Source organism: Vipera ursinii, assembly GCF_947247035.1.
Source record: "Vipera ursinii genome assembly, chromosome: Z".
Lineage (NCBI taxonomy): Eukaryota > Metazoa > Chordata > Lepidosauria > Squamata > Viperidae > Vipera > Vipera ursinii.
In genome coordinates, this window is record NC_139517.1 from 86370902 (window position 1) to 86395991 (window position 25090).

The 25090-nt window shown below is 36.1% G+C and overlaps 1 protein-coding gene across 7 annotated transcripts in view; it reads left to right on the top strand.

The window, feature by feature from the left end:
• The first annotated feature begins 487 nt into the window (after positions 1-487).
• The window catches only part of TBC1D5 (TBC1 domain family member 5), a 343189-nt gene continuing 318586 nt past the window's right edge, over positions 488-25090 (top strand). For 2 of the 7 annotated variants that reach the window (XM_083376127.1, XM_083376129.1), the window contains exons 1-3: positions 488-675; positions 18576-18638; positions 23053-23238. The gene's annotated coding sequence lies outside the window, so the exon portion shown is untranslated. Of the gene's footprint in view, positions 676-842; positions 942-18575; positions 18664-23052; positions 23239-25090 lie in introns of those variants that run through there. The other 5 variants (XM_083376130.1, XM_083376126.1, XM_083376131.1 and 2 more) reach the window with 4 other exon arrangements.

The following is a 25090-nucleotide window of genomic DNA, read 5'->3' on the forward strand; positions in this document are numbered from 1 at the left end:
AAGCCGTGTAAGGCATTTCGGGCGGCTGCTGAGCCGGAAATGAACAGGAAGTGGCAAGACAGCCACAAGATACGTATTTGTGCTGTAGTAGCTCTTCAAACTGCCTTCATTTTCGATTACTGGTCAGCGACAGTAGCTAAGGACGCTTTTTTTTTTTAGGTGTGTTTGTCGCCAGGGGATGGAGCACGAACGCGAAACACGTCCTCGCAACAGTGCATAGATACGTACATACGGAGTCCGGCGCGCGTGCCCCGGTTCCTTCCTTCAAGGTGGTTTTTCTATTCTCCGGTCTCGGCAGTCACAGAACCGCCGGACCGAGACTGGCAAACCGTCAGCAGAGCGACAAAGTCCTAGGCAAACGCGTCGCCGCCACCGCCGCGCGCGCGTACGTGCGCGCGTGTGTGGGCGGCCTCCGCCTTCCCCTGCAGCTGGGCGCCTGCGTGCAAGAGAAAAGGGGGCGGTGGTTCAACTCAGCAAGCAGCGTTGGCTACGACGCGGGGGGTGGTGGCGGCCGGGAGGCGGTGGCGGCGGCGGCCAGGAGGCAACCCTCCTTTCGCTCTCCCAGGCCCCGCTTTGCTTTGGCGGGTCGATGGATCTCTGAGCGAGGGAGGGACGCAGGCGGGGAGGAGGGAGGTGAATGCCCCCTCTTCAGTGCCTTTGCACCAACAGCAGCAGGTAAAGTCGGCTCAGCCCCAGGCGGTTTCCCTCGGTGACCCGCCCGATTCCCGCAGTATCAAATGACTTGCCTTCGTCTGCAAAACCCCCACCCCCCCCACCCTTTGGTTTCCCCGGGCTTCGTGTGGCGCCCTGCTCCTCCCTCATCTCCATTCCCGGCTGTTACTGAGGGACAGCCGTAGAAGGCGAGGAGGAAGGAAGTGATTTTGAGGCCTGCAAGGCGCCGCTCCCTCTCCCGTCGCCTGTGCTCCAGCTTCTAGAAGCAGGTCTGTTTGCTGCTTCAGTTCGTGACAACAGGAAGGTTGGAGGGAACCATTTTTGCTCTCTACAGGCCCCCGAGAAGCAGAGGAAAAAGATTCCTTAATGGGGGCGGGGGCGGGCGCGTTTTACCGCCCTGTTTCTAGGAGGAAGGAGAAGTTGCTCTTTCTCCCCCCCCCCAAGCCTTCACTCTTTTAAATCTAGCTTGTTGTGCTTCGCTCTCTTCCGAAGTGTTCCGAAAGGTTTTTCAATTTCAGATTCTGTTCTTCACACCATGTGAACTCGGAAGTAACCCCCAAGGAGTTCATCGGCATTTGCTTTCACGTGAACGGGTATAAAATTGCACCTTTCAGACACATTTACCAGACCTTTTGATTACATCAGTTTACTCATCATATGTTGTCCTTTAAAAAAACGAAACAAAAGAAAGGCGTGTTTTTAGATAAGAAGAACCCGAGTAGCTCTTTTTTTAAAAAAAGTCTTAGGAAATTTGGTTGCTGTTGAGTCAATCATGGCATCTTCCAGGGAGGTTTAAGATTAAGAGCATTGTGAAGGGCTATATGTCCCAAATGTGGTCACATTCTGAGAGTGCCTACATAGATGAATAAAACCCAATCATAAATTTATCAAACTGGAGTTTCCTAGCAAGAACCAACTTGGTTCTTTCATTATATGCCAGAGAAGGTGATTGATTTATTGATAAATATAGAAAAAAATCAATAGTCCAGTGTATTAAATTAAAATGTCTGCATTGAACTTTGGCTAGCATAAAGTTAGCACAGGTTATAAGGGATAGCTGTATTTTAACTGAGGAAGATACAAAATTTAAAACCACTTCTCCAAAAGAAAAATTAATTAGAACAAACTTACCTTCTGCCTTATTTAAAACAATTCTCATTTTAAGAGGAAAATAAGACTGAAAAGAATAGCACTTCTTGTCAAACACAATACTCTAAATTTTCACATTGTAGAATTGGAGACATGTAATTCTGATATTTTTCAACATGAGGTGAAGAGAGATGGAAGTCTCTGTATCCATAGCAAATCTATGGAGGGAATATCCAAAAACAGGGTTTATACAATGAAAAAAGATTTAGAAATGCCATTGGATCCAGGTTCTTGGACATCTAAACTAACTTTAACCATAATTATTACAAAGCAGTATTTTATTTCTTTTGATGATAAGCTTTTATAAAATTACCACATTTTTAATTAGAAAAAAAGCAAGACATTGTATGTGATTAGAAATGCTGCATGAATAATATAAATATGCACATATGAGTGTGTATATTTATATATTACGTAAAATAAGGAAATGATAAAAGTTAGATTTTTATTACCAAATATGTATGCTATACTTCAAATTTTATTTCATGAACTAAGACTTCTTAGCAATATTCATACACGGTTCTGTAACATTGTTTTCAATAAGATATAGTATTTTATGATTTGGCCCTCGTTCCATTTTAGAACACCACAAGTTTTTTTAGAACCTGATTGGTTAAAACAGGGGTCTTCAAATTTGGCCCTTTTATGACTTGTGGACTTCAACTCCCAGAATTCCTCAGCCAGACATGTTGGCTGAAGAATTCTGGGAGTTGAAGTCCACAAGTCATAAAAGGGCCAAGTTTGAAGACCCCCGGGTTAAAACATCAGGCTAGAAACTGGGAAACTTGAGTTTTAGTCCAGCCTTAGGCATAAAGCCAGATGGCCCTAGGACCAAGGCAGTAGCAAATCACTTCTCTAAAATCTTGCCAATGAAACATGCAGTCTCCAAGAATCACACTAAAGGAAGAAAGAAAACGTTTTTCTTGAACATGGACATAATTGATGGGTATAATTATCCTTGTTGTGGTTATGGCATGGAAGATGTATTTATAGAGGTAACATATATAGATAAATAACCTTAAACTTAATCTATTTGGCATATTACTGGGAATCCTAATCAGTTGCTACATGAAAATCAATGATGGTCTTCAGTGGTTAGATGGCCTAGAACAGGGGTGTCAAATTAGTGGCCCATAGGCCAGATGTGTCATGAGCAGGCCACGTCCACCCTGGCTTCTCAAAGACAAAAAAAACGCCATGATACGTCTTGACGTGACCGAGTTTGACTCCTATGGCCTAGACCAGGGGTAGGCAACCTCGGCATAGCTGACTCAGGAATTCTGGGAGTTGAAGTCCACGAGTCATAAAAGAGCCGAGGTTGCCGACCCCTGGCCTAGACATTGGTATTGAACTTAGATCTTTTTACCATTTATATTTTATTGTGTTTTACTAATCAGGGTGAAATATTAATATGTATTGCTAGCCCATGTATGATATGCCATACACCAGGGGTCTTCAAACTTGGCCCTTTTATGACTTGTGGACTTCAACTCCCAGAATTCCTCAGCCAGGCACGCTGGCTGAGGAATTCTGGGAGTTGAAGTCCACAAATCATAAAAGGGCCAAGTTTGAAGATCCCTACCATACACTAAATAAATCAATCAATAATAACTTTTTAGTGGGCAAAAAAAATTGAAATCCATATTTTATTTTTTGTTTATTATTAAATTTATATTCTGCCTTTATTTGCATACTTTAAGCCAGAATACATACTATTTCTGCCTCCTGTTTTCCCCATAACACATCCGTGGGTGGGAGAATGGCCCAAAAGTTTTCTTCATGAAATAAATCTATGTTTATTGAAAAGCCTACTGGTCTTTCTAGAGATACCAGATTTTTTTCTTTTTTTAGAAAAAATGCTCTTGTGAAAAAAACACAAATATTTATTTTGATGAATTGTTTCTGTAAAATATTGCTCCAACATATATTTATCCAACTAAGTATTGAACACTGTTTTGCTATTAGATTTTTCAGTTAATAATCATGTGTATATTTAGCAAATTTTTCATTAACTGATAGTACTAGCAATTTTCTTACAAATATATTCCATTGAATTAGATACTAAGAATTAAACTTAAAATTGCATGCCAGGCATAAGAAAAATACATACTGCTTTAGAGAAATTAATGTTTTAATTCCTATTTATAACAGTCTCAATTTAGTCAAATTTTCTTTGTAAGATTTTTCCAGTTATATAAGTCTATTAAAAGTGAAAGTGTTTGGGATAGTTTGGAATTTCATATCATTGAAATTGAAATTCAACATTTTTTCATATACTATCCATATTAATAATAATAACAACAACAACAACTGCGTGATTATGGATGAAACGCGTAACAGTGATACCCATTGTCATCGGGGCACTGGGAACTGTGTCCAAAAACTTTACAAAACACATCAAGAAATTGCAACTTCCTGCAATAATTCCAGCAAAGCTACAAAAAACTGCACTACTCGGAACATCTTACATTTTAAGGAGATACCTGGTTGATACCTAAGATGCTGGCAGCAGCCCGTGTCAACCATTAGTGCCAGTCAGTTTGATTGTTCAGTTGAGTGTGTTTCATGTTTTATGAATAAAAGTTTTATAATAATAATAATAATAATAATAATAATAATAATAATAATAATAATAATAATAATAAAGTTGGAAGGGACCTTGGAGGTCATCTAGTCCAACCCCCTGCTCAGGCAGAAAACCCTATACCATTTCAGACAAATGGATGTCCAGTCTCTTCTTAAAAACTTCCAGTGTTGGAGCATTCACAGCTTCTGGAAGCAGGTTGTTCCACTGGTTAATTGTTCTAACTGTCAGGAAATTTCTCCTTAGTTCTAGGTTGCTTCTCTCCTTGATTAGTTTCCATCCATTGCTTCTTGTCCTGCCTTCAGGTGCTTTGGAGAATAGCTTGACTCCCACTTCTTTGTGGCAGCCCCTGAGATATTGGAACACTTCCTGTCATTTTTGAGGTATTCTTAAAAGGTAAAGGTAAAGGTTCCCCCGCACATGCATGCTAGTCGTTTCCGACTCTAGGGGCCGGTGCTCATCTTCGTTTCAAAGCCGAAGAGCCAGCGCTCGTCCGAGGACGTCTCCGTGGTCATGTGGCCGGCATGACTAGACGCCAAAGGCGCACGGAACGCTGTTACCTTCCCACCAGAGTGGTCCCTATTTTTCTACTTGCATTTTTTACGTGCTTTCGAACTGCTAGGTTGGCAGAAGCTGGGACGAGTAACAGGTGCTCACTCTGCTACGCGGCACTCGGGATTCGACCCGCCAAACTGCCGACCTTCTGATCGACAAGCTCTGTCCTAACCCACTGAGCCACCGCGTCCCTGAGGTATTCTTAAGAAGCACTAAAGTTAAACTTTGGCCTGGCTGTTACAATTACATTCTGCCCAGGTAGACCTGGACTTAACCACCAGTTGCTTAGCAACCATGTGAAGTTATGATAGACCTTTCCCCCCCCCCACGTATTTATGACCCAGTTCCAAAGTTCTGAGAGCTGCTGCTCCATACAGTTATGTGATCTCATTTTGGGCCTTCAACACTGGCCCACATTTATTTCACATATATTTGCTGCCTCCTACTGTCATGATATGATTTGCAATGTTTTTTTCTCCTGAAAAATGATATTCAATTTCAGTTTTTGTCTAAAATGCCCTGTAATGAACAGTGGGTTGACTTAGTGACTATGACATTTGCTAATAGCCACAGAAATTTGCTTAATGACCATAGTGATTCACTTAATGACCATTGCAAAAAACGTTCATAAAATCAGATCAGTCGGCCTATGACCCGCTTTACACTCATCACAAGTTACAATTGTGATGGGTAGGCTCCATTATGGCTGTAAGTTGAGCACTACCTATAATTATTTAAATTATTTCACAAGTGTTAGTTTTCTTCATTTATGCATTTTTTAAGATTTTTTAAATTTTATTTTTATTACTTTGTAAGTAACAGTGCAACAAGCATATGCAATATTCCTTCCTCCTGCTATTTTCTCCACAATAAAAACCCTATCGGTTGAGATGAGCTGGAAGTAACTGGCCCAAAGACACCCCTCCAGCTTTCATGCCGTGACACTAGAACTCACGGTCTCCTGCTTTCTAGGCCACGACTTTAACCTCTACACCAGGGGTCTTCAAACTTGGCCTTTTTATGACTTGTGGACTTCAACTCCCAGAATTCCTCAGCCAGCATGCCTGGCTGAGGAATTCTGAGAGTTGAAGTCCACAAGTCATAAAAGGGCCAAGTTTGAAGACCCCTGCTCTACACCAAACAGGCTGTACCTGTCATAATGTGAACATTAGCTAGAGTGAAGCAATTACAGTGAAGCTCTCTTTTCTTTTTTTTTAATGCTGTACACAGATACTGCAAAGGATCTTATAGAAACCTGGTTTTTTCTAACTTCCATAATTAGAAAAGACAGATTCTTGGATTTTTTCCAACTTTCCAATGAACCTTTGCAGGAACTTTCTGGTAGTTCCATTCAAATAGCATCCCTCACTTTTTGAATTGAAACAAGGTGTTACTACTTTCTAAGGTTTTTTTTTTTTAAAAAAAGACATTTTAAATTAATGATATATTAAGTGTCAATAGCTATGGTTTCTAAATAGGGAAAAGATTGACTGGAAAAATTGGCACTGTAAGAAGCCCAAGTTAAAGAGAAGGTAATACTATACTGGTCAAATTTGCAAAGCTTTTGGTCCAGTTTCTGAGATTCTCTGCTTAATGTATATAGTTCATCTGCCAACATTTTTACATAGGTGGCTCAGACAGAACAAAAAAGCAAACATGAACAAAGAAAAAGATGAAGTGCTTGTGAGATAATAGTGAAAGCTATTTTTAGTTCCCCTTCCCCCAAATTGGTTATGTTAGAAAATGTTCATTAATTGACTCACTAGCCCGTTAACATAATAGAACAAATATTAGTTGGCAGACTATATTTTGTTTTGGAAGAGGAAAACGCATAAAGGAATCTTCAGATGGAGGCCCATAGAACTGAATGGGTCCACTGTGTTTTAAAAAAAATTGATTAATGAGATAATGAAACAGTGGTTCCTGCAATCAATCAAAATATTGCTGGCAGGCCTCTGCTCAAGCAGGAGATTTGGGCAAACTTGCAAACATAAGATTACGAATAAAGGCTTATGAAACATAAAGCAGGCAAAATATATTTTATCTGCAATGAATATTATCTTTTAATTTTAGGCAAAGGAAAAGGATAGAAAAATGTATTACCCCCTTTCCAAAAAATGAGTGTGTAAGTGCAGGATAACATATCAAAGAATCTTGTTCCAGAGTTGTATTCAGGGACAAACTGCATTCATATGACAAAGCCAGCTAAAGAATTGTTCTGCAAAAATGTCTGTTTTTCTAATTTATATTTCTAATATTTGTTGAATGAATTAAAACTTAATGTAATAGTTTTATTTTAGTCTGCACTACCCTGATGTCATCTAGATACTTTAGTTCTGGGGAATGTACTTTAAGAAAGATACAAAGAAACAAGTAGTTTCAAAAGAGAAAAGTAAAAATGGTCAATGCTATGGAGAAAAAGCTACAAACTTTAGCATGCAGAGATATAATTCCTATTCTTTGTATAATATTTAGTTAGGTATTTGGAGAATACTGATTCTTGATAGCGAGAATCATTAAATATAATGAATTAAAGTTACTAGAAAATGCATTTTCATTGAAGATCAAGGTAAGTTTCTTAATTGTAAAAATAAATCAGCAATTTAGTCAATTGTGTATAAGAAATGAAGGACTGAAGCAGAGGTTTTGAAGCAGAGATTTTTAAGTAGTATTTCATTCAAAATATGCAATATTAACATAGCATCAGCATCTCCATTCTACTCATTGAATGACTTTTTCTAGATGATAAGACAGGGAGAGGTCAGCTAGATTTCCAAATACTTAATCTTCCAAAGACTAATGAAGACTCATTTAAGTCAAGGAAGAAGAAATGAATGGACAACATTCACTTCTGGTGCTTATATATGAATTCCTATGAAATCATAAATTCTTTCTACCCAGAAAAATGTTCGATAGCACAAATTTCAAAATAACTTGAATCTATGTATCTATGTACTTGTATCTATGTTGGCAAAGAGATAAGTTAGTCTTTTATTCCAAATTCCAATGTAATCACGGGCACAAAACCTGATGATATTGCTAAAATTTAGTATTAGAAATCAATGTATTTTCTGCTTCCATTTTATTTTCTTTCTTGTCTTTATAAGTTATCTTTTCTAGTAGTTTCAAAACCAAATTTTAGTACATAATTCTACATCTGATGCTAATTCTCAGGATTTCCATCTTTACTTAATTTTGCTTAGACTGCACATTTTTGTAAACCTCAGTGAATTATATGGATTAGGTCAAGGAACTATCTAATCTAGTATTTCTTTTTTCAGTAGTAGATATCTAGAGCTGTATGGAAAGGGCAGAAGAGCATTGCGGTTGCCCTCAGGGGGCTGGGTGGGTATGGCCAGGGTGGGCGTGGCCTACTGGGTGGGCGTGGCTAGAGTGTGTATGGCCTACTGGGTGGGCATGGCCAGCTCTACATCATTCGCATCAAGGGTGCCTATGGGGGCCTGGGCAGGAGTGGGACAGATCTGAGGGTCTCTGGCAGAAGGAGGGTCTCTGGGCCAAGGCCAAGGCAGTGGGGGCTGTTCCCTCACTGTTTCCAGGATGGCTTCGTGGGCCACATGAAACCACTTCACGGGCTGGATCCGGCCCCCGGGCCTTGTGTTTGACATGTCTGCTGTAAACCATCGGGCCTCAAACTTTCAGACTCTGTGGACTGGCAGCTGTGGTGGGGAGAGGGGATGGTTTTGTTCGTACACCTGCGCTTTTGCAAATGGAGCTTCACGTTCTCATGTACTTCATTCTGCCACTTATGCAGCCTGGTTCCCAAAAGGCTGTGGCCTGGGGGTAGGGACCCTTGCTGTAAACAATTATGCAAAGAATGTACATGGCACATTCAGATTTTAAAATCTTTACTATTTAAATATAAAAAGTGTTATTAAAAACTAAATTTTAGAATTTTAGCCTAAGAAATTAAATATACTTTCAAAAATAATATGCAAACAACTGTTACAATTTTGCCTTCCAATAAAGTGGAGGAAACAGTATTCCTTTATTGATAAAAACATTTTGAGTTCAAAAAGGAGCTAATATTTTTGTGCTGTAATCAGATGTAAAAAAAGCACTATTCTAATTAGCTCTAAGGGCTTTCAATGCAATTCTGTCTAGAAATATTTCTACACAATTCTGTGTACATTTAAAAATATACTTCAGAGTCAGAGATAATTTGTTGCATAATTAAAATTTTAACATATGAAACTAGCATTCCTGCTTTAGGATGACAAAATATTCTTTATTGTAAATTGTCCTTTGAATGCTACAAGTTCATAATATATAGTATATTTGTTGTATGTGTGTTATGCATATGCATGCAAATATTTATAAAGAATATATGTGAAAAAATTTCCTGAGGAAAATAAAATTTAGATGTAAATCAGAATCATTATTTTGACATCACATTTTATGAGATTAGATGGCCATTCTGGTACCAAAAGATGGCCATTCTTTTGGTCTGTTTCAACCAAATAAAAGTTACTTTGTTGTGCACATTTCTTATTTTAGCACATTATCATTCATCTTTCTATTGCATCTTCATCTTTCATTTTGTCATGTGCTGTCTACAGTGTAAGAATACATCCTCCAGTGTTACTTGGTTTTGTTTTTACTCACTGAAGAAATTATTAATTTATCTGACAGAGGTCAGACAGAATATCTTTGGATTGAACATAAGTTTTCCTTGTTTGTCAAACAATATACTTGTTACTCCTATGCAAAATGGATAATAAAGTGCTAGTACATTTAAGTAGAGTAATGCATTACCTTTGGGATGCTTGCTGAGTAAGCACTTATTTCATGAAGTCAAATCTGAAGTTGTGTGTTTCAGACTGCTTGATATTCATTCCAGGAAAGCAAATTGGTATGTTTTCAGTCTTAGAGGTGTGAATGATATGTCTGCTGACTTCAGCAGTGGACACTTGCCTTTTAAATAGGATGTTGAATTAACAAATCATTTGTCATTTCAATCAATATAAATTTATGGGGAGGATGGAAGATATATATTTTGTGTGTGTGTGTGTTGGGGTGTGTTTGTATAAATAAAATATATATCTTTCACTTTCCCCATAAATTAATATTGATTGAATTACTTAATGCATAATATATGCATAATATGCATTACATACATACATCTCCACAATTACTATGCTTGGGCACTGTTAGAAAATCTGACAAATCGTACATTTCTTGTAAGTTCATATAAAGTCTACTACATTTTGGAAACAGATGTACATGTTAATTGGTTTGGTTTGGTTTCACTTTAGGCAGCTTTCCTTAATCCACTGGCCATCAGATACATTCAACTTTAACTTCTTAGCAATGAAATTTGAAATCCAACATTTCTAGTGGTTGTTAGTTCAGAAAGCTGTGCTCAGGGCTGTGTAGTATGCTGGAATGACCCCTTAGAACAGGCATGACCTATTGCTCCCCATGTGTTTCATTCTGTAACTTTCAGAAGCTCCAGCAAGCTTGACCATTTCTTAGACATTTTGATAATTATAGTTCAAAAACATCAGGTTTTTCATTCTCAAAACTTCCAAGTGGAAACCAAGTAGGTGTTGTAAGTTCTTGTTACATTTTAGCAACGTTCAAGGAATAGGTATTGTATTAAATCAGAAAATTAAAGATTAATTCATTACTTGATACCATGATGAGTTTAGATGTTTTAGGGACCAACGGGGAAAGAATATTAAATATATATTATATGTATAATATATAAAACTCTGGACAGCTCTTAGTCAAAAATTAAAATAACATAAAAACTATATGCAAAATATTAAAACCAATTGCATTAAAACAAAACACTGGTGCTAAGTCACGTTTCCAGTGTGCTGTTGCCTCCTTTTATCCTACTGCTTGGAGGAAAAGCCAGATCTCTAAAGCTGTACTGAAGATTAGGAAGGTAGAGACGTGTTGAACTTCAGGGGGATGGGTATTCCAAACGGTAGGGGCAACCATGGAAAAAACACACTTCCTACTTGCAATAAGATGGGAATGTTTAAAGGAAAGCACTTGGAGCATGCCCATTCTATCTAACTTGGTAAGACATCCTTAGGGAGATGTCCTTAGGTAAAAGCAGTCCTGCGCATAACCTAGTCCTGTGACTTACAGAGTTGATGATGAGCACCTTAAATTGCATACAGAAAGAAATTGGAAGCCAGTGCAGCTTGCACAATAGAGCTGTTACCTAGGCAAATCTAGAGGCGCCCATCACAGTGCATGATGATGTGTTCGGAAACAGTTCAGGTTTCCAGTAAGATAATTTTATGCTTTTTCAGATTTGTTAATTGCCTAAGGTTTTTGCTCAATATCAGATATATGACAAACTTAAGGAAAGTCTGCTTAGCTTTACTCTCCTACTCCTGCTCTCCTACTCCTACTGTATGATATAGCAGACAGTATTGGTACCCTGCGAATGGGTTCCTATTTTTTGTTTATATATTGTAAAATAGCATTTTTATTTATAATTCTATTGCTTATCAGTTACTTTTTTATAGACTATTATCCTGAAACGTGGAATATAAAGAACTGTAAATGAATACATATTCCTAAATTAGTTGCAGAGTATAATTTTTCATAATCATGAAATTTCTCTTTAGTCTTCTTGTCCATAAAGGCAGGCCACATATTTTATTAAAGTAGCAACAATTAATACAGAAAACATATTTTCAGACCTATCACTAAACATGAGATAATCTCAAGACTGAACGTGAATCCATGGTATGTAGATTAAGGAATATAATTCATGTTTTATTCATAATAATTAAAGTCCTATGGAGTTATGACTTTAACTAGTTTGCATTTCTGTATGTATTCAGACAAAATAACCATGAGAATATTATATATTCATTACGTGTTTTCAAGTGCTAGGAAAATCAGAAGAGACAGGCAGTTCAAATATATGTAAAAGTTTATTGCTAGATTTAGCTATCTACAAGAATCTGAACTACTAATAGTCCAAGCAAATTGGTGGTAGATAAGTTGGAAACCAACTGTAAGTGGAAACAGATTGCCTGCTACCCAAAATGCAGTTATGTGACCAAGAAGGTAGATGTGCAGCAGATGTAATTTTAAGGATGGGTCATAAATATTCTTTCAGAGTCTTTCATAATTTCAAATGGTTAAGTGACCAGATATAAGTCAAGGACAACCTGTATTAATATTTTATAAAGTAGAGGTTTGCATTTCAGTGATACTAAGATAACTCTATCACCAAAGCAAATTCTTGGTGACTTTTCCCTAATGTTTGCCTTTTGGTTATTTGTCTAGCTAGACAATTTTTATTAGAAAGTTACGTAGAGATAATAGAAAATATTCATCTTATAAGTCCAAATTAACAGTTCCCAACAGACAGATGCTGAATATATTCATAAATTAGGTAGCAAGCATATTTCCTTAACTTATCATGATTTCAGCCAGCTTTCATATTTCTAATATTTCAAACCATACATTAGTTTTCTGTGATGGTTTATAAGAACGTGTAGGCGATGACCAGGCTGAGCCCAAGGGAGGGGTCAAATATGTCATCAGTCATGAATTCCTCTGCACACATAAGAGATCTAAGTCCAGCCCATGTTGAATTCCATTCAATTCTATTCCATCATGTGATCATCATTTGCAATTTTCTCTGCCAGTTTTCCCAGAAGTATTTTTCCTCTCCTCCGTGCACCAGGGGGGAGAACTAATGTGTGGAGCTGAAGAAACAGATCTTTGGGATGCTACTTTTATCCAGCCCAGTGCTGGAGTTAATTTGTGCATTGGGAGAGGGGGGGAGAATTGCAGCACTGGAAAAGAAGCTTGCATTCCACAGATCCAAGCTTCTCTTCAGCCTTTCTGTTATTCAGAAACAACATATATACTAGCTTTCATAGCTAGCAGACTTGTTTTTGAATCATGGAAATGCTCTTTCCAGCCTTGCTTGCCTTTAGAAACGGCGTAAGAGATAGAATTCTTGTGAAGACTAGGAAAAAACTCTTATCACTGTTCAGAAGAAACATTGTGTTCATTAGCTTTCTGGCTAGAAAGCTAGCAAATATAATCTTTATAAAGCGTAACAAGGTTTTTCCCAGCATTTCTACTGTTCAGAAAGATTTCATTTCCCAGCTTTCTGATTGGAAAGCTAGCAAATGCAATATTTCAGAAGGTAGAAAGTTAGTGAACAGAGGAAAGGGGAACCGTTGTGCTGAGTTGAGAAAGAAAGCTTGGATCTTCAAAACATCTCACCTTACAAAACACCGAGAAAATACCAATATTTTTAAAGTACAATTGTTATCAGATCAATACAATGTAGTTTCTTTTTGAATGTAGCGAAAATTTGTTATATTGTTTGCAAAATTAGGCAGACTTTGCCCATTGACAATCCACTACTAATTGTAATATATTGTCTTTTTATTATTTTTAATGCTGATTATTTGCATTAAAAGTGGATTGCATCATGCTAATGTTAGTGCCCTTCAGAGCTGGGAACAATAAGATGAAATAAGTATCTTGCTGCTTTGAAAAGAAGAGTTTGCTCAAAAAAACGGTATTAGGAAGAGCAGGCTGACCTTGCTGGGCTTCCAGGTCTTTGATACATTGTTTAAATGCACTAAGTGCACACTTATTCCATCATTAGGAGCATTTCCCTGGAGAAGCCAAGATACTGAAGTTTTTGTGAGATGATCCTGAACCTTACTGATTCAAAATTTTCCTCTATAAGGAAAGAACTCAAAACTTTGAGGCAGGGGGAGAAGTAATTGTAACCAATGTGCTGTAATGTAAGTCCATGCACCTATATCTACTTTAGCTAATCCTGCCTCCCTGTTTAGTATTACATTTGGAACACAATGAGCTAACTGAAATGTAGTTCTTAGAAACATGGACTGCATCCTTTTCAGAGGAGTAAGAGACAAGCAAGGTCCTAGCTGAGCACCAAAAACTAGTTGTGCTTGAGTCTTGGCTATTCAGTGCTCCTGGAATATACTGTGCTACTCTGGAGAGGTCACCTTAAGAATTGCAACACCTTAAGATCAAAATTCCAAGCATAATTATCAGGGCCCTCTTCAATACCTCATCCCAAGAAAGCAGAACTCATGGAAGCAGTTTCTTCCAAAGGAACTTTTATTAAAAGAAGTTGATAGCAGGCATAATAGGCAGGATCTGAGGGTTTCCTGCTCAGATCAATAGGTTAAAAGAGTCCCAAGCAAACCTCACCCCAATAGTTCAGTCAGTTTGAACCAGCCAATCCTCAGATGTTGAGTCCATTGTGGGAAAGGAGCTGATAACACCGTTCTTTCCCAGGCTTGCAGCAAGGTTGTTGGGTCTTCACACCTACACTTCTGAAACAGGAGATAAGCCAGCTGGCCCGGAGGCACATTCCTTTCTCACCCCAAGGTAACTTCAAGGGAGAGACAGTTCAAAGAGTGAATATGCAGAAACAGCAGAAGGCATATATTGTAGCGATAGAGGGAAACAAGAGACATCCCGCAGGGTCTTCCCCCTCCCTTTCAGGAGTATGACACAACCCAGAGTAATGGAATAAAAGAAATAGAAAAGTGTCCCCCTTAATATGTAGGTTCTGACATTAGCTGAGGACTATCTGTAAATACATGGTTTCATGGTAATATTTTGTCCCTAAGTTTTAAACATTTTTCTACTTTTGTATTGACATATTCATTTTTTTAATCTATTATCAAATAACCAATATTGCTAAATTGAAATCAATAGCACTTATTTATTTATTCATTTATTTATTTATTTATTTATTTATTTATTTGATTTATATACCGCCCTTCTCCTGAAGGACTCAGGCAATAAAATAAGAATACATTAGTTAAATAATTTTAAAACCCAAATCCATCAGGCCAGGCCGGCTTGTTTAGTGGTGACTATCCCTTAATCTTCATTTTCACTCAAATTACTTCCTTTAGTTAATAATCTTTTCAGTGCTTTTTTCCTGTAGTTATCATGGGCAGCCAAGCATCCTGGTCACTAGTTACATTTCTAATGAAAAGGGACTCAAAAATGACTTCAATTTCCCCTTTTATTTCCTTTGTCTCATTTCTTGTGTGGCCCAAAATCTGCTCCGATTTATTCCTTTCTTTTTATTTGGACAATAAAATTTTATTTGGTTGATGAAAGAAAAAGAAGGATTTTTTTTGCTAGATATTGAAAATTACCTAAAGATGTTTGCATGGACATAGTTTTTTTTTTACTGAGAACTAGAACTAACTTTCTTCTTTTATTATGTGCCAGAGATGGTGATTAAGTTTTATTGATGAATATGGAAAAAGTGATAGTCCAATGTTTTGTTCCATTCTAATTTACAACATCAATAGTAATGAATGATGGATGAGATATCCAAACATTAATAAATAATCTTAAAAGGTGTACTAAATCAAAGGAATAGACCAAGGAATGATCTTGTATAATGCTTCAAAAGGGATGAGCTAATTTGAGTGTCATTTAAACAAATAAGCAAAATTCCATTTAACATAGACGTATTCCCAACCAGGTAAGTATTGAATTGACACTGACACCTTTCCTTGCCTTTTATGTTACTTTAAAACAGGTCTCTATTAATGAAATATGTTTGGAGGCAGATGTCATATATTACTAAAACATCACTCTTGTAGTGCTGTATTCTCTTTTATTTAACGATCATTGAGTTTTGCTACAAAATGGTTTACCTCTTTATTTGATTGCATTTGAAATATTGAAATGGTAATAGACATTGGAAGTGAAAATGGAAAAACTACGGGTCATCATATTGCTGAACTACAATGCAGCTTCTCTTACTATTTGCTATGCAGGCTGCTGACAGTAAAAGTTGTGCTTCATTAATTATTAAAGCCTGATGCCCATCTTATTCACTTATTTTTTGCCCTATAGCCCTCTTAGCTATCTTATTATGTTGGAATGTGATGCTTTGTAACAAAAATGTTACATGTTTAAAATTATTTATATAACTCACAGAAGATTCTTATGCGTGACTACTTAGTGGGGCTTCCTCATAGGTCAGTGTGAATAGGATCACACTGCATTAAAATGTATTCTTTTTCCAAGCATAAATAATCTTTATTTTTTCTAGCTTTGTAAATGCATGCTTGTATGTGCCTGTTATGTTAATTTTTAAGTTTATCTGTGCTATTCTACTTCTAAGTTCAAGTAGTTTTGTCAGATTCCCTGCCAGCAAAATAGGCAAAGACAGTGGCTTTAGGCTTTGATATTAAGAAATACATTGCTAACTTTTCTAGATAGTATTACAAAAATTCATGGAGTTAAGAGCTACATACAGGTAGCCCTTAATTTATGACAGTAATGGAGGCTACCCATTACAGTTGTAAGTCATGACAGTCGTAAAACTGGTCACCCAAGTGACTAACCCAAGATACAAACATTTCTTGCGGTAGTTAACTCAATCACTAACATTCATTAAGTGAACCTACGGTTGTAAGGTTAACTCATATGAACTATGGGCTGTTTTGGTTGAAAACTGGAAGTAAATACTGAATTTTTATTAAAATGTTATAAATTTTAGTCATATGACCATAGTAATCTGCAAACAGCTATGAATGCAGGCTAGTTGTTCAGTCCCCTAGCACCCAAAATGCAGTCATGTGACCTGGCTGGGAGCTATTGGAACTTTGGAACCGGCTTGTAAAATAGCTTTTGGGTGTCTTTTGTAACTTTGAATGGTCAGCAAATAACCAGACTTAAGTGGAGGACTACCTGTATTTGAAGCATCCGTATTTAATTCCTATGGAAGCTAGCATATCATGCAAAACCTTTTAGGCTTTATCTACTATTTACATAATTATTATATAAAATGCCTTTCAGTAGAGATCTTTCTATAGGAAGTATTAAAAGCTGCTGAAGTAAGTCCCTCGGGAGAAGGGCGGTTTATAAAAATAAATAAATAAATAAATAAATAAATAAATAAATAAATAATTTTAAAATGTGTTATGAAATAACTGAGTAAATTCTAATCTAACTCTTGATTAGGTTATTGATGTTAGTGTTGGATATGTAGTTTAGGCTAATTTTTGTTCATAAGATGGATTGGCAACTTCCGCCCTAAGTAGATGCCCAGCTCTACTTTTGCAGTCCTTATGATGTACACAAATCATGAAGAAATTTAGTGGCTATATGTAGAGAATACTATCTGCCAGAATTTTTTTTTGGTCCTCCCTGCAAAAAAGGTGCTTAATGTCCAAACCAAAAAACTCTTGATTATCTCTTTTCCCTTCTATAATCAAGCATGTTTCTTGCAGCTACCAGACACCACAACAACACCTTAAAAAGTACAGTCAATAACATCCAAAATATTGTTAGCTCTGCCTTGAAGAATATAACAGTTCTTTGACAATGCACTTTTATTGGCTACTTTAAATTATTTTTGTTTATGATTTACTTTTTGAAGCTATTATCCTAATTAAAATGACCCGTGCATTAATGGAATGTAAATAGGGTATTCCAAATAGTACAAGCTTTTAGAGCACCATATAGGTGCTATTTTCGGATAATTATCTTAAAACTTTCATTAGAAAATGTTAATTTTTAATTTAAGAGTTAAGTACAATACATACCATTTTAGCTTTGAAGAAATTAAGACCATAACAATAAATGGGAATAATAATAATACTATGAAATATCAATTGAGTTGCAGGTTTGTTTATTTCAGTGTAGATTTTGGGACCATGCCACAGAACACATTCTATTTTTATTATTGATATCCTTGTTGAGGGGAAAATGTTTCCTTAAAACTCCCTATCCTGGAACAGCTTGAAATGATAATCTTTGGACCTGATCTTTGTCACTTTTTGATTATTCTGAAAATATTTTTTAAAGTGGGAATATGAATGGAAATTTTGGAGAAGCAAACTAACTTTACTTGGCTTAAAGCTTCTGGATTTCTCAAATTAGTACTTAAATTGTGATTTCCCCCCCATGGAAATTTTTGCAGAAATTTGGCACAGTTGTTTTGATGCATTGTCATTTGTAGTCCTCCCAAAGACTGGGGCTCTTTACTGGTTCTCAAGCCCTCAAATGTTGTCAGCTCTTGGCCTATTGTTTTGATACTGAAATAACTACTGAGTAACTTATTGAAGGTTATTATTGAAGGACATAAGTTGCTTTTCTTTTCAGTTGAAATTGTGTTTATATTCAGATAGACTTGTTTATGGGATAATAAATGTGTTAATCCGATAATTCTATATTTGAATTTGCTACTGCAGATTATATAGGGCTACTGTTTTCCTAGAAGTAAATATCTGGAAATCCTTGTCTGTTTCCAAGGAACATGAATGTCAGGCATTTAGAATAAGATTTAGAAGTCAGCCAAGTACTTTGTCCTCTCACATTTTGTCCTTTTATCTGAACAAGTGCCAGTTTGCACAGATTGTGTGTCAGTTTAAATACAACATAGATTAGTGTACCTGATATCTTTCCATAAAAGACTTCAAAAAACTTTAGGTAGTTAGTAGATGGGAATGTTCTTTCACATTAAATTGCTCTGTAGAATTATAAAACAGCCTTTTGAATGCTTTCAAACAAATTGTTGTCATCCACTAATGAATGAGATACCATCTGTAATAATTAAGGTTATTCCAATTGTTTCTCACTACAGCAAAACTTCTGAAGGTTTAGAGAAGATTGTAAAACAACGGCCAAGAAGGACTATAGCAGTATTGTAAGTACTGCACTGAAAAGAAAATGTAAATTAAGCATTTTGCAAATAAACTGCCTATATATATTTGATGAAAAATTACTTTGTGGAAATGAATTGCATGGAATGTAAAAGCATAGTTTATAACTGTAGTCTTGTTAAGTTACCAGGATTGCTTCATTCTTGTAAAATATGAAGTGCATTCTTGTAACATAATTAGAAATTCACCAATATCACAGAAAAATATCTTTTTATCTAACCAAGATTGATCTATTTTATATACATTTGTTTATTTAAAACTATCAGAATTTTAGAAAATCATTATAGTTTTGTTGAGTTGTCATTTATTTTAGTGACTTATTGTTTAGGTTATTTTGCAGAATTATTTATTTGCTGATTTATTTATGTATTTCATTATTTATTTATTTGATTATTTAGTAAATTATTTATCTGATGAATTATTAATACATCTTCATGACAGGCTTTAAATTATTTATAACTTAATTTTGATTTTATTGCTTTTCAACGCAGCATTGTTACTGATTACATTTCCCCCCCTCTTACTTGGTTCTTGAAAATTAAAGTGTTAGCTTTGAGGCAACTTTATATTCATTGCAAGATTCTCTCTCTCTCTCTCTCTCTCTCTCTCTCTCTCTCTCTCTCTCTCTCTCTCTCTCTCTCTCCCCCTCTCTCTCCCCTCCCTCCCTCCCTCTCTCTCTCTCTCGCTCTGTCTCCCTCTCCCTCCCTCCCTCCCTCTCACTCTCTCTCTCGCTCTGTATCGATATATGCAAAGATAAATGTACTCACATATATATTTTCTAAGATGTCCCTATAACTGGACTGTGAATGTCTGTAACTCATGACTGTTACCTTTTCAAATTTTTCTTCCTATATTTAATTACGTTGTCTTCTCTAAATTAGGAATGTGATTCTTCCATGTGGGATTCTGATGGAGAAAGATTCTATGGCTCTAGGTCATTATTTTACTGACATTTTTCATATTGAACATGTTGGTGTGGTTTAAAGCTTCAGAAATAATTTTAAGAACATAATATGTGAAGTAGAAAGTTAATGGAAATTTCTGAAGACAATCAAATTTGAATAGTCCTTCCTTTGGAGAAAATTTACTGTATTATAAATATTTTTATCATTCTTTTCATATGTTATTCTAAACCTAATATGACTCTAGATTGAGATTATAGTTTCATATCAAATATAAGTCTGTTTAACTGACCTAGGCTTTCCATCTACCTTTTATCTGTTCTACTTTCTGAATTATATGCAGGATTTAAAATATTTGTGTTACATTTATTTAAATGTCTTCATGCTAAAGCAGCTTACAAAAACAAGTTAAACTATAAAATGATTTTTAAAATAAGTAAAGTTGCTAAAATAAAAACACAGCTTTTTAAAGTTCAACTCAGATATATTAATTAAAAGAAATAAGTTTTAAAGACCTGTGTAAGAGCTAGCAAAAGTTAAATACGTAGTCCTTGACCAACAATTGTAATGGAGCCTGTCCATATGATTGCAATTCATAATAGTTGTTAAACGAAAAATCCATGTGCTTGCCTTGCTTAATGCCCCATCCCTGTTATCCCTATGGGGATGTAAAGCAACCGGACAGCTAATTTCTTGGAACATGAGGTGCTTCAGGAGTCAAAAAGACCCTGAGAGGCATAGTTCAAGCCCTGTCCCAGGCCTCCCAAGGCTCCCCCAGCCCTCAGTTCACTTCCCTCCCATCAGGGTCCCCACAAGCCTGGACCTGCTTCCCACTCAGTCAGGTCCACATGCCCCTCCCCCACCCCATCACTGATTGCTTACTTGGAAACTCCAAACTGGCATTGGAGAAGGAGACCAAGGTGCTCTGTCCCTTGGCTGTGTTGCTCCTTTTTGGAAGTGAGTGGCATTTCAGAATGGTCACAATTCAAAAGCTTTCTTTCTAGTCCAGGGCAAAAAGGGGAAGCTACATACTGTGAGGAGAAACCAGTGCTGCACTGCCCTCTCCCAGACACCACAACAGTTTCAAACCATCCATACCAAGACTTTGAAAAAGCAAGGACAAGAAAGCTAGTTTGTGATGGTATGAATGCCACATCATTAGAGGCATGTGCAGGAACAAAATGAGGAATAAGGCATCACTGAGTGAGCTGGAGTGGAGGGGGATAGTCATGTGGCTTCCATGTGAATGACATCAAATTCTGCATCATAGGCCAGCCCTGTGAAACTCCATGGTTTTCCAGCAATCTCACTTGGTGCCAAGCAGCAGTGAGGAGAAATTGAAAACCTGCCGACTTTGCCTCTACTGATTGACTCCTTTATACATCCACTCTCCTCTCTCTCCATGTTTTCCTCCTCCTGATCCTTCTCCTCTGACCTAGTGTATGTGAGCAGTGTCATTCCACCTCTGGTGCCAGTTTCTAGTAGGTGAAGAGCCTGTTTGTCAATAACTTCCAATTATCAGCAAGCAAACATTCACCCCCTTCTCAGTATATTCTTCCCCAGCCCTGCAACCAGCATGCTCAAGGCTGGTTCTCAGATACTAGAGGACTGTCTTGCTTTTTCCCCCTCTTGATTGTCATTGGGAGGAAAGAGTAACCTCTGGTTAGCAAAGAGAGATGGCAGAAGAATAAGCTGGGGAGGGGTATTGAAAACCAAACCATCTTCCCTCCCTAGAATTCTTGCCAGCATTCCCATTTACTTTGCTCATGGGAAATAAGGGAGAAAGTCAGTGTAAAAGTCAAGTGCCCACAGGCAAGTAAGTGGCTGCTGCAGGGGTGCAAATTGGGAGTAATGCTTTGGAGTGCAAGAAAGGTGCTGCATAGGTCAGGGAAGTCATGTAGACGGCAATATGGGCTGCAAGGTGTACATGGTAGTTCATTCCTCCCTGTTCTTTCTTTGTTTCCATCATTCTGTCCTTTCCTCCCTCCCCATTTGTCCTATTTCTTTCCCAACAGGAAAGTAATGGCTGCTGCTAGCGGGGAGAGGGAGCAACGAATTGTAAGAGTGCTTGGAAAACTGTCACAGAATGTTGAAATGAGGATTATGTGACCTCAGTCCAGCACTGAGCAATCACCACTGCCATTTCCTTAGTCATAAAAATTATAAGTCCTGGATTTTGTGCACATTGAATACGTTTGCTTGTTTAAGATACTTGGTTCAAAAATTGTTGCCTTATGATGCACCAGTTCACCCAATTAAAAGTTATAACAAGAATTTTAGTAGTATATAGTAGATTGAGGCCATGTTTCCTTGCTATGTTAACATCTTTTAGCTTTATTTATTTCTGGTATTTGTGTGCGAAGTATGAGTGTGGCACTCATATAGTTTGTTCTGATGGTGAATATGATACCTAAATATAACTCACTGGTTTCCATGGCACATGGAATCCACAATAAAGTGTTTGCATGGAAGAATACAGACTTGTCAGACATCTAAATAACTCTCTGTTTATAAGGTTTTGACTCTTAAAATAAATACAGACCTACATAGAGCCAATGGTGGGAGTGATGTGTTTATAGGGGTAATTATATTCTTTTCAGTGTTACAGTGGATGAAATCAGTACAATGTACAAGAACCTGACAATCACTTTGTTTGTTTGTTTGATTTAAGACCACCCATCTCATTCAAGAGTGACTCATTTTACTTGTAAAATTTTGTGATTTAGATACAGGTTGTCTGCGGAACAACATATTCTTAAATTCTTTCAGTTTTTTCAGATCTTCAGTAATACGACATTGATATGTGCCAATTTCCCCCTCCCCCCAATATGGTGTGGTCTGTATTAAGCAACTGCCTCTGAAATTAAGACTGGTCTACTTATTATCATAGAAGTAATAAGTCCTTAAATGATGTTTCTTAATTCTGATAGTGGTTTTTGATTTCATATTTTTTAAAAATAAATAATGGATAGACCATGAATGAATGAATGAATGCTGAATTAATGAATTTAAATGAATTTAGAAGCAGAATGCAGAGATCAAAAGATGTGTGAAAAGTGTGCTTTACAGAGAAGGTAAATGAGGAAACGTGAGGAAAGGCTAATGAAAAGGATGATAACAGTGCTTCTAGCTAAACCATTGGTATAGGTTGAGGCATTAATAAAGGCATTAGATATTTATTGTTTAAACAAAGAGAAACGGCACTTAAAATTAAAACAACAGTTAAAATTGAACACAATAGTTTAGAAAATAAAAATGACACGTCTTTTTTGAAGGTAAATAAAATCATTTTTAAACATAAGTATTACAGGTAGTCCTTGACTTACAGCCAAAATTGTGAGCAGAACTGTTGTCACATCAAGGATACAGTTATTAAGTGAGTCATACCCTGTTTTATGCCAATTTGCTGCACTTAATAAGCAAATCACTATAGTTATTAAGCGAATCACATGGTTGTTAAGTGAATCTGACTTTCCCCTTCAACTTTGCTTATTAGAAATCTCCTGGGAAAGAGGCAAATGGCAATCATGTGACCCAGCTACCCCACTGCCAGAAGCTGCAACTGTCATAAATACATAAATATATCAATAATTTTGATCAAATGTTCACAGTGATATGTGGCAGTCATAAGTGTGAAGACTAATCATAGGCCATTCTTTTTAGCACCATGGTAATTTCAAAGGTCAGTATGAATACTTTAAGTTGGGGACTAAGTCATACAGATATGAATTACTTTGACTTCCTTAACAACTATGAACATTTTACAATCCATTTTTTTACTTTCCTTTTATTTTTCATTTTTATTTCATTTTAATATTTAATGGTTTAGTAACATTGTTTATCTGTTAATCCAGTGTGTTATTATTTCCCTTGGTTTGAAAGTTTAGAAATTAATTAATGAGAAAGGATTTGTTGTACATTTCAGGTTAGGTTGTTGCTAAAATACAGTAGAAAAGGCCTCTAAATAGGTCTCACTATATAATTTAAATTATGCATGTGTATATCTAAATTCCTTATTTTGAAATATTGAATGTATGAATATTTAATTGGTGTCTTGCTTTAGTATTTTCATATGCTTGCTTTAAAGGAAGCTGTTTCCTTTGATTTACATACATTGATAATATACATATATATATATATATATAGTATATGTCTGGAGTTTTTCTCTAATATTAGATGAATACCTTTAGACAGTAATAACTTTAGATAGTTGCTTTTGATATACATATTTTTATAAAATATATTATATATATATGTATATATAGGTTTATATTTGCTGGAGCCAGGTATTCCATATACATATGATACTTTCAGAGTATTTTATATAATACTTTTATAACTCATATTTACAAAGATCAGACTGATTGCAATGTTTAATAATAATGTCCCACTCTCTAATACAAGCTGATATATATTCACTTACAATGCATGTAATCATTGCATTTTGATTAATTAATTAATTAATTGGATTTCACCTTTTAAACTGAAGCTGAAATTCTTTGTAACTCTGTAATTCTTCCTCAGAATTTAAAATTCATAATTGAAATGGTCTGTAAGGCATTTATGTTAAACACTGCAATGTCTTCTGTTATTCACTTATACGAGCTGTAAGTGCTTTCTGAACTACATATTATAATACTAATGAGGGTAATACTGGAACATTTATGCACAAGTCTAGAGTATTTCTACTTTATGACAAGTGAAGCACAGCCAGAGGTCAACTTAAACCAGAGGTTTTTTTCACACTCACACATTTACCAGCTGATTTATGAGAGTATCTGGTTGACCATAATTTTAGAGAAGAAGATACCGGTTTTTTTTGTTTACTTAATGCCATGTGCACTTTGAGCAATTGGAATTTTGAAAAGACATATTAATGATTACTAAAATATTCAAATATTTCTTTTTAATTCCAGCTTTAAATTGATTATATGTTTATGCTTCCTTCACTTCAATATCTTACGGTTTTAACCAGGAAAATTCATGTTTTATAATAAAAATTGAAAATGTTTAATCTTTTAGATAGTTTCTTTAATAAAATGTTTCTTATAATTACATGACTAAACATGTATCTCAGTGGTGAGTGTCCTTTAACTTATGTCATCTGGGACAGAGCAGATCACAGTCAAGAACCCCTCTCATGAACACTTTTATTCAGGGAAGCATTTAAAACCTTAAGCTGATTTTTGGGGGGTTAGTGGGAAGGTACTGTAGTTTTTAATATGTTTAATATGTTTTAATATGTTATTGTTAGATCACATTGAATGTTAACTCAGTCGAATGATGGGATGGAAAAATGTCTTAAGTTAATGTTATATAAATTAAAATTAACACTGCAGAAAAATTCAATGAGTTCAGTACCATGTAGCAGCTTTTTAGAGGAAAGCATTGAAATCACTTACTGGACAAAACTAGTTCTCCTCATATAATAATTATACGTGTACTTTCTTTCCTGTAGCTTAAATGTAAACTATAATTTTGCACACTGCAGTTTTTGACATTTCAAGAACCTGTAAATGGTACTGTTTACTAGC